The sequence below is a fragment of the Plectropomus leopardus genome, chromosome 5 (assembly GCF_026936395.1).
Source record: "Plectropomus leopardus strain MGB_pleo_1.0 chromosome 5, ASM2693639v1, whole genome shotgun sequence".
NCBI classification, from domain to species: Eukaryota; Metazoa; Chordata; class Actinopteri; order Perciformes; family Serranidae; genus Plectropomus; species Plectropomus leopardus.
This window is the reverse complement of record NC_142180.1, coordinates 25,759,656-25,771,084: the sequence shown is the minus strand read 5'-3', so window position 1 is coordinate 25,771,084 and position 11,429 is coordinate 25,759,656.

Genomic DNA, 11,429 nt, shown 5'->3' with positions numbered 1-11,429 from the left:
TGGCTTCTTGGGTTGTCGAAGTCAAAGTCAAGTACTTGATTTCATTTGTCAAAACAAAACAGAGTCATATCTGATACGGTAAAATCTTTACTTCAGGGTTCCAGAAACCATAGGAATAGGTTATAAAAAGGCCAGCATTATTGTTTTTACTGCATCATGCTGTTAAACAAAAACCGGAGCCACTTTGAGCTCATTAACTGTCTCTGAAACTCTGCATCGTAAGGATTTAAATTTTCCAGTTGTCAAGTCTTATTGCCTGTTCAATCATTAAGAACACACAACAAAGGAATTTTTAAAGATCATTTATATAGATGAGTAAGATTGTGTATGTGCGACCATAGTACAATACAAGGTTCAAGGTATCTTAATTGTCATTTTTCTTAAATGTAGTTTAAGAAGAAATGAACATTTAAAGGTGATCCTAAATCCTGCGACATCTTTTGGCATTGAAAGAGCAGTTGAGTAGTCTCACAGCCTTGGGAAAGAAGCTGCTCCATGGTCTGGTGGTTCTGCAGCGGATACTTTTTCCAGATGGCAACAGGGTGAACAGACTGGCTGGGGTGGCTGCTGTCTTTCAGTATCCTTTGGGCTCTGCAGATACCTCACTTCACCGAGGTCACTGATGCTCTGGAGATGGGAAGCAGTGATGTTCTGGGCACCTTTAATCACCTGTTGGTGCACAAACCATACCACTTAGAAATGTTTCCAGTCAGTATGCTTTCTGTCGCTCCTCTGTAGACGTTAACCAGGATCTTGCTGTAGAATTTACCCTTCCTAAGTTTCTGTAGAAAGTAGAGCCTTTCCTGTGCTTTTTAACCTGGGTGGTGATGTGCGATGACCAAGATAGGTTATCGGTTACAGTAATTCAAAGGAACCTATAGCTGTTCACCTACTCCACCTCAGCTCCACTGATGTAGACTGGAGTGTGTGTCTTTGCCTCCGTCTTTCTAAAATCTTAAAACAACCAGCTCCTTGTTTTTTTATGGGACCCTTATTAAAAGCTCTAGGCCCCCTATCAAAAGCTTATGTTCTCCTTATGTCTGGGAGTGCATCATGGGTATAACAGTGTGAACAGGAGTAAACGACAAAGTAAATCTGTTGTAATTTAGAAACTCCCCACCCCACAACCTCAGAGACACCAACCAGCTGTCTAACCCACAGAGCCAACCCTCCTGACACATTCTTATAGCTAATCCAACTGACAGACTGTTTTCAGTGTTGTTTTCCTTCTATATTTATGACAGCTGCTTGTAAAATTCACCTGTCCAGGTTGAGATTTGAACTAATGATCTCATGTTCTGCAGGCAAGCCTCTAACTAACTGAGCTAAACCTTCAGACATTTCAACAGTGTTTTAAGTTGGACTTCAGACTCTATTCTAGGAAGTGGCCTGTAGATTTTTGTTTTGATATGAATTCATTCATTCATTTACATGAAGTTTTCATGGTTTGGTCTACAAAAAATATACTCCAAGATGACATGGAATGTATGTGCCCACTAAATGGCACTGGAGGCAGTGTCATCTAGTGGGCGCTGAAAGTACTACATCATGTGAAATAGCATTCTATGCTACGGCATGTCTTGGCAAGCTATTTTCTTCTGTTTTGAGGTGTTTTAAGCTGTTTTTGGGACGTGCCATATTTTTACATTTTTACCCCTGCTATAGCCTTGCCTTTTCGGTCATTTTTTGGACATGCTTTATTATGGTGTTTTTGGACCTCTTTGCAACATTCTATGCTATGGAGTGTCTTGGCACGCTATTTCATGCTGTTATAAGGTGTTTTAAGCTGTTTAAGGGATGTGCCATATTTGAACATTTTTAGCCTTATTATAATCTTGCCTTTTCGATCATTTTTTCGAGAATGTTTATTATAGTGTTTTTGGACGTTTTTGAAACGTTCAATGCTATGGCATGTCTTGGCATGCCCTTTTCTGCTGTTTTGCAGTGCTTTAAGCTGTTTCAGGGACATGCCATATTTTAACATGTTTAGACTTGCCTTTTTGATCATTTTTGGACATGCTTTATTATGTGGGATGTTTTTGAAACCTTCTATGCTATGATATGTCTTGGCATGCTATTTTATACTGTTTTAAGGTGTTTCAAGCTGTTTTTGGGACGTGCCATATTTTGAAATATTTAGCCTTACTATAGCCTTGCCTTTTCAGTCATTTTTGGACATGCTTTAGTTTGGTGTTTTTGGATGTTTTTGCAACATTCTATGCTAGTCAACACAACCTCAGAGACACCAACCAGCTGTCTAACCCACAGAGCCAAACCTCCTGACACATTCTTATAGCTAATCCAACTGACAGACTGTTTTCAGTGTTGTTTTCCTTCTATATTTATGACAGCTGCTTGTAAAATTCACCTGTCCAGGGTGAGATTTGAACTAATGATGTCATGTTCTGCAGGCAAGCCTCTAACCAACTGAGCTAAACCTTCAGACATTTCAACAGTGTTTTACGTTGCACTTCAGACTCTACTCTAGGAAGTGGCTTGTAGATTCTTGTTTTGATATGAATTCATTCATTCATTTACATGAAGTTTCATGGTTTGGTCTACAAAAGATATACTCCAAGATGACATGGAATGTAGGAACCCATTAAATGGCACTGGAGGCAGTGTCATCTAGTGGGCGCTGAAAGTACTACATCATGTGAAATAACGTACGCTACGGCATGTCTTGGCAAGCTATTTTCTACTGTTTTGAGGTGTTTTAATCTGTTTTTCGGACATGCCATATTTTGACATTTTTAGCCTTACTATAATCTTGCCTTTTTAATAATTTTTTCGAGAATGTTTATTATGATGTTTTGGACGTTTTTGAAACATTCTATGCTATGGCATATCTTGACACACTCTTTTCAGCTGTTTTGAGATGTTTTAAGCTGTTTGTGGAATGTGCCATGTTTTGACATTTTTAGCTTTACTGTAGCCTTGCATTTTCGTTCATTTTTTGGGTGTTTTGTTATGGTGTTTTTGGAGTATTTTGCAACATTGTATGCTATGGCATGTCTTGGCACACTTTTTTATGCTGTTTTGAAGTGTTATAAACTTTTTTTAGGACGTGTCATATTTTGACATTTTTAGCCTTACTATAGCCTTGCCTTTTTGTTCATTTTTTGGAAATGCTTTATTATGGTTATTTGGGACATTTTATCAACATTCTCTGCTATGGCGTGTCTTGGCATGCTATTTTATGCTGTGTTGATGTGTTTTACCCTGTTTGGTGGCATGTCATATTTTGACATTTGCAGCCTAACTATAGCCATGCCTTTTGATTCAATTTTTTGGACATGCTTTGTTATGGTGTTTTTTGAGTTTTGTGCAACATTGTCTGCTATGGCGTAGCTTGGCATGCTATTTTATGCTGTTTTAAGGTGTTTTCAGCTGTTTTTGGAACGTGCCATATTTTGACATTTTTAGCCTTTTCCTTTTTCAACATGCTCTATTATGGTGTTTTTGGACATTTTTTGAAACATTCTCTGCTATGGCATGTCTTGGCATGCTATTTTATGCTATGTTGACGTGTTTTAACCTGTTTGGTGGCGTGTCATATTGTGACATTTGCAGCAGCCTTACTATAGCCTTGCCTTTTCGGTCATTTTTTGGATGTTTTATTCTGGTGTTTTTTTTAGTTTTGTGCAACATTTTATGCTATGGCGCAGCTTGGCATGCTATTTCATGCTGTTTTGAGTTGTTTTTAGCTATTTTTGGGACATGCCATATTTTGAAATTTTTAGCCTTCCTATAGTCTTGCCTTTTTGGTCATTTTTTCAACATGCTTTATTATGTTGATTTTGGACGTTTTTGCAACATTGTATGCTATGGCGTAGCTTGGCACGCGATTTCATGCTGTTTTAAGTTGTTTTTAGCTGTTTTTGGGACGTGCCATATTTTGACATTTTCAGCCTTACTATAGCCTTGCCTTTTCAGTCATTTTTTCAACATGCTTTATTATGTCAATTTTGGACGTTTTTGCAACATTGTATGCTATGGTGTGTCTTGGCACGCTATTTCATGCTGTTTTGAGTTGTTTTTAGCTGTTTTTGGGATGTGCCATATTTTGACATTTTTAGCCTTACTATAGCCTTGCCTTTTTGGTCATTTTTTCAACATGCTTTATTATGTGGTTTTTGGTCGTTTTTGCAACATTGTATGCTATGGTGTATCTTGGCACGCTATTTCATGCTGTTTTAAGTTGTTTTCAGCTGTTTTTGAGACATGCCATATTTTGACATTTTTAGCCTTACTATAGCCTTGCCTTTTTGGTATTTTTTTCAATATGTTTTATTTTGTGGTTTTTGGTCGTTTTTGCAACATTGTATGCTATGGTGTATCTTGGCACGCTATTTCATGCTGTTTTAAGTTGTTTTCAGCTGTTTTTGGGACGTGCCATATTTTGATATTTTTAGCCTTACTATAGCCTTGCCTTTTTGGTCATTTTTTTCAACATGCTTTATTATGTGGTTTTTGGATGTTTTTGCAACATTGTATGATATGGCGTATCTTGGCACGCTATTTCATGCTGTTTTGAGTTGTTTTCAGCTGTTTTTGGGACGTGCCATATTTTGACATTTTTAGCCTTACTATAGCCTTGCCTTTTTGGTCATTTTTTCAACATGCTTTATTTTGTGGTTTTTTGGACGTTTTTGCAACATTGTCTGCTATGGCGTAGCTTGGCACGCTATTTTATGCTGTTTTGAGTTGTTTTTAGCAATTTTTGGGACATTCCATATCTTGACATTTTTAGCCTTACTATAGCCTTGCTTTTTCAGTCATTTTTTCAACATGCTTTATTATGTGGTTTTTGGACGTTTTTGCAACATTGTCTGCTATCGCGTAGCTTGGCACGCTATTTTATGCTGTTTTAAGGTGTTTTCAGTTGTTTTTGGGACGTGCCATATTTTGACATTTTTAGCCTTACTATAGCCTTGCCTTTTTGGTCATTTTTTCAACATGCTTTATAATGTGGTTTTTGGACGTTTTTGCAACATTGTATGCTATGGTATATCCTGGCACGCTATTTCATGCTGTTTTAAGTTGTTTTCAGCTGTTTTTGGGACATGCCATATTTTGACATTTTTAGCCTTACTATAGCCTTGCCTTTTTTGGTCATTTTTTCAATATGTTTTATAATGTGGTTTTTGGATGTTTTTGCAACATTGTCTGCTATCGCGTAGCTTGGCACGCTATTTTATGCTGTTTTAAGGTGTTTTCAGTTGTTTTTGGGACGTGCCATATTTTGACATTTGCAGCCTTACTATAGCCTTGCCTTTTCGGTCATTTTTTGGATGTTTTATTCTGGTGTTTTTTTGAGTTTTGTGCAACATTGTATGCTATGGCGTAGCTCGGCATGCTATTTCATGCTGTTTTAAGTTGTTTTCAGTTGTTTTTGGGACGTGCCATATTTTGATATTTTCAGCCTTACTATAGCCTTGCCTTTTTGGTCATTTTTTCAACATGCTTTATTATGTGGTTTTTGGACGTTTTTGCAACATTGTATGCTATGGCGTAGCTTGGCACGCTATTTCATGCTGTTTTGAGTTGTTTTTAGCTGTTTTTGGGACATTCCATATCTTGACATTTTTAGCCTTACTATAGCCTTGCCTTTTTAGTCATTTTTTCAACATGCTTCATAATGTGGTTTTTGGACGTTTTTGCAACATTGTGTGATATGGCGTATCTTGGCACACTATTTCATGCTGTTTTGAGTTGTTTTTAGCAATTTTTGGGACATTCCATATCTTGACATTTTTAGCCTTACTATAGCCTTGCCTTTTTGGTCATTTTTTCAACATGCTTTATTATGTGGTTTTTTGGACGTTTTTGCAACATTGTATGCTATGGCGTAGCTTGGCAGGCTATTTTATGCTGTTTTGAGTTGTTTTTAGCAATTTTTGGGACATTCCATATCTTGACATTTTTAGCCTTACTATAGCCTTGCTTTTTCAGTCATTTTTTCAACATGCTTTATTATGTGGTTTTTGGACGTTTTTGCAATATTGTCTGCTATCGCGTAGCTTGGCACGCTATTTTATGCTGTTTTAAAGTGTTTTCAGTTGTTTTTGGGACGTGCCATATTTTGACATTTTTAGCCTTACTATAGCCTTGCCTTTTTGGTCATTTTTTCAACATGCTTTTTTTTGTGGTTTTTGGACGTTTTTGCAAAATTGTCTGCTATGGCATAGCTTGGCACGCTATTTCATGCTGTTTTGAGTTGTTTTTAGCTGTTTTTGGGACATGCCATATTTTGACATTTTTAGCCTTACTATAGCCTTGCCTTTTTGGTCATTTTTTCAACATGCTTTATTATGTGGTTTTTGGTCGTTTTTGCAACATTGTATGCTATGGCGTATCTTGGCACGCTATTTTATGCTGTTTTAAGTTGTTTTCAGTTATTTTTGGGACATGCCATGTTTTGACATTTTTTGCCTTACTATAGCCTTGCCTTTTTGGTCATTTTTTCAACATGCTTTATTATGTCGATTTTGGACGTTTTTGCAACATTGTACGCTATGGTGTGTCTTGGCACTGTATTTTATACTGTTTTGAGGTGTTTTCAGTTGTTTTTGGGACGTGCCATATTTTGACATTTTTAGCCTTACTATAGCCTTGCCTTTTCTAGTCATTTTTTCAACATGCTTTATTATGTGGTTTTTTGACGTTTTTGCAACATTGTCTGCTGTGGCATAGCTTGGCACGCTATTTCATGCTGTTTTGAGTTGTTTTTAGCTGTTTTTGGGACATGCCATATTTTGACATTTTTAGCCTTACTATAGCCTTGCCTTTTTGGTCATTTTTTCAACATGCTTTATTATGTCGATTTTGGACGTTTTTGCAACATTGTATGCTATGGCGTATCTTGGCACTGTATTTTATACTGTTTTAAGGTGTTTTCAGTTGTTTTTGGGACATGCCATATTTTGACATTTTTAGCCTTACTATAGCCTTGCCTTTTTGGTCATTTTTTCAACATGCTTTATTATGTGGTTTTTGGACGTTTTTGCAACATTGTATGCTATGGCGTAGCTTGGCACGCTATTTCATGCTGTTTTGAGTTGTTTTTACCTGTTTTTGGGACGTGCCATATTTTGACATTTTTAGCCTTACTATAGCCTTGCCTTTTTGGTATTTTTTTCAATATGTTTTATTTTGTGGTTTTTGGACGTTTTTGCAACATTGTATGCTATGGCATAGCTTGGCACACTATTTTTTGCTGTTTTAAGTTGTTTTCAGTTGTTTTTGGGACGTGCCATATTTTGATATTTTCAGCCTTACTATAGCCTTGCCTTTTTGGTCATTTTTTCAACATGCTTTATTATGTGGTTTTTGGACGTTTTTGCAACATTGTATGCTATGGCGTAGCTTGGCACGCTATTTCATGCTGTTTTGAGTTGTTTTTAGCTGTTTTTGGGACATGCCATATTTTGACATTTTTAGCCTTACTATAGCCTTGCCTTTTTGGTCATTTTTTCAACATGCTTTTTTATGTGGTTTTTGGTCGTTTTTGCAACATTGTATGCTATGGCGTATCTTGGCACACTATTTTATGCTGTTTTAAGCTGTTTTCAGTTATTTTTGGGACGTGCCATATTTTGACATTTTTTGCCTTACTATAGCCTTGCCTTTTTGGTCATTTTTTCAACATGCTTTATTATGTCGATTTTGGACGTTTTTGCAACATTGTATGCTATGGCGTATCTTGGCACTGTATTTTATACTGTTTTAAGGTGTTTTCAGTTGTTTTTGGGACGTGCCATATTTTGACATTTTTAGCCTTACTATAGCCTTGCCTTTTTGGTCATTTTTTCAACATGCTTTATTATGTGGTTTTTGGACGTTTTTGCAACATTGTATGCTATGGCGTAGCTTGGCACGCTATTTCATGCTGTTTTGAGTTGTTTTTAGCTGTTTTTGGGACGTGCCATATTTTGACATTTTTAGCCTTACTATAGCCTTGCCTTTTTGGTCATTTTTTCAACATGCTTTATTATGTGGTTTTTTGACGTTTTTGCAACATTGTCTGCTATGGCATAGCTTGGCACACTATTTTATGCTGTTTTAAGTTGTTTTCAGTTGTTTTTGGGACGTGCCATATTTTGATATTTTCAGCCTTACTATAGCCTTGCCTTTTTGGTCATTTTTTCAACATGCTTTTTTTTGTGGTTTTTGGACGTTTTTGCAACATTGTATGCTATGGCTTATCTTGGCACGCTATTTTATGCTGTTTTAAGGTGTTTTCAGTTGTTTTTGGGACATGCCATATTTTGACATTTTTAGCCTTACTATAGCCTTGCCTTTTTGGTCATTTTTTCAACATGCTTTATTATGTGGTTTTTGGACGTTTTTGCAACATTGTATGCTATGGCGTAGCTTGGCACACTATTTCATGCTGTTTTGAGTTGTTTTTACCTGTTTTTGGGACGTGCCATATTTTGACATTTTTAGCCTTACTATAGCCTTGCCTTTTTGGTAATTTTTTCAACATGCTTTATTATGTGGTTTTTTGACGTTTTTGCAACATTGTCTGCTATGGCATAGCTTGGCATGCTATTTTATGCTGTTGTAAGGTGTTTTCAGTTGTTTTTGGGACGTGCCATATTTTGATATTTTCAGCCTTACTATAGCCTTGCCATTTTGGTCATTTTTTCAACATGCTTTTTTTTGTGGTTTTTGGACGTTTTTGCAAAATTGTCTGTTATGCGCTGTCTCTGCACGCTATTTCATGCTGTTTTGAGTTGTTTTTACCTGTTTTAGGGACATGCCATATTTTGACATTTTCAGCCTTACTATAGCCTTGCCTTTTCGGTAATTTTTTCAACATGCTTTTTTATGTGCTTTTTGGACGTTTTTGCAACATTGCATGCAATAGCATGTCTTGGTACGCTATTTTATGCTGTTTTAAGCTGTTTTCAGTTGTTTTTGGGACATGCCATATTTTGACATTTTTAGCCTTACTATAGCCTTGCCTTTTTGGTCATTTTTTCAACATGCTTTATTATGTGGTTTTTGGACGTTTTTGCAACATTGTATGCTATGGCGTAGCTTGGCACGCTATTTTATGCTGTTTAAAGGTGTTTTCAGTTGTTTTTGGGACGTGCCAAATTTTGACATTTTTGGCCTTACTATAGCCTTGCCTTTTTGGTCATTTTTTCAACATGCTTTATTTTGTGTTTTTTGGTCATTTTTGCAACATTGTATGCTATGGCGTATCTTGGCACGCTATTTTATGCTGTTTAAAGGTGTTTTCAGTTGTTTTTGGGACGTGCCATATTTTGACATTTTTGGCCTTACTATAGCCTTGCCTTTTTGGTCATTTTTTCAACATGCTTTTTTATGTGGTTTTTGGTCGTTTTTGCAACATTGTATGCTATGGCGTATCTTGGCACTGTATTTTATGCTGTTTTAAGGTGTTTTCAGTTGTTTTTGGGACATGCCATATTTTGACATTTTTAGCCTTACTATAGCCTTGCCTTTTTGGTCATTTTTTCAACATGCTTTATTATGTGGTTTTTGGACGTTTTTGCAACATTGTATGCTATGGCGTAGCTTGGCACGCTATTTTATGCTGTTTAAAGGTGTTTTCAGTTGTTTTTGGGACGTGCCAAATTTTGACATTTTTGGCCTTACTATAGCCTTGCCTTTTTGGTCATTTTTTCAACATGCTTTTTTATGTGGTTTTTGGTCGTTTTTGCAACATTGTATGCTATGGCGTATCTTGGCACTGTATTTTATGCTGTTTTAAGGTGTTTTCAGTTGTTTTTGGGACATGCCATATTTTGACATTTTTAGCCTTACTATAGCCTTGCCTTTTTGGTAATTTTTTCAACATGCTTTATTTTGTGTTTTTTGGTCATTTTTGCAACATTGTATGCTATGGCGTATCTTGGCACGCTATTTTATGCTGTTTAAAGGTGTTTTCAGTTGTTTTTGGGACGTGCCATATTTTGACATTTTTGGCCTTACTATAGCCTTGCCTTTTTGGTCATTTTTTCAACATGCTTTTTTATGTGGTTTTTGGTCGTTTTTGCAACATTGTATGCTATGGCGTATCTTGGCACTGTATTTTATGCTGTTTTAAGGTGTTTTCAGTTGTTTTTGGGACATGCCATATTTTGACATTTTTAGCCTTACTATAGCCTTGCCTTTTTGGTCATTTTTTCAACATGCTTTATTATGTGGTTTTTGGACGTTTTTGCAACATTGTATGCTATGGCGTAGCTTGGCACGCTATTTTATGCTGTTTAAAGGTGTTTTCAGTTGTTTTTGGGACGTGCCAAATTTTGACATTTTTGGCCTTACTATAGCCTTGCCTTTTTGGTAATTTTTTCAACATGCTTTATTTTGTGTTTTTTGGTCATTTTTGCAACATTGTATGCTATGGCGTATCTTGGCACGCTATTTTATGCTGTTTAAAGGTGTTTTCAGTTGTTTTTGGGACATGCCATATTTTGACATTTTTGGCCTTACTATAGCCTTGCCTTTTTGGTCATTTTTTCAACATGCTTTTTTATGTGGTTTTTGGTCGTTTTTGCAACATTGTATGCTATGGCGTATCTTGGCACTGTATTTTATGCTGTTTTAAGGTGTTTTCAGTTGTTTTTGGGACATGCCATATTTTGACATTTTTAGCCTTACTATAGCCTTGCCTTTTTGGTCATTTTTTCAACATGCTTTATTATGTGGTTTTTGGACGTTTTTGCAACATTGTATGCTATGGCGTATCTTGGCACGCTATTTTATGCTGTTTTAAGGTGTTTTCAGTTGTTTTTGGGACGTGCCAAAATTTGACATTTTTGGCCTTACTATAGCCTTGCCTTTTTGGTCATTTTTTCAACATGCTTTTTTATGTGGTTTTTGGTCGTTTTTGCAACATTGTATGCTATGGCGTATCTTGGCACTGTATTTTATGCTGTTTTAAGGTGTTTTCAGTTGTTTTTGGGACATGCCATATTTTGACATTTTTAGCCTTACTATAGCCTTGCCTTTTTGGTCATTTTTTCAACATGCTTTATTTTGTGTTTTTTGGTCATTTTTGCAACATTGTATGCTATGGCGTATCTTGGCACGCTATTTTATGCTGTTTAAAGGTGTTTTCAGTTGTTTTTGGGACGTGCCATATTTTGACATTTTTAGCCTTACTATAGCCTTGCCTTTTTGGTCATTTTTTCAACATGCTTTTTTATGTGGTTTTTGGTCGTTTTTGCAACATTGTATGCTATGGCGTATCTTGGCACTGTATTTTATGCTGTTTTAAGGTGTTTTCAGTTGTTTTTGGGACATGCCATATTTTGACATTTTTAGCCTTACTATAGCCTTGCCTTTTTGGTCATTTTTTCAACATGCTTTATTATGTGGTTTTTGGACGTTTTTGCAACATTGTATGCTATGGCGTAGCTTGGCACGCTATTTCATGCTGTTTTGAG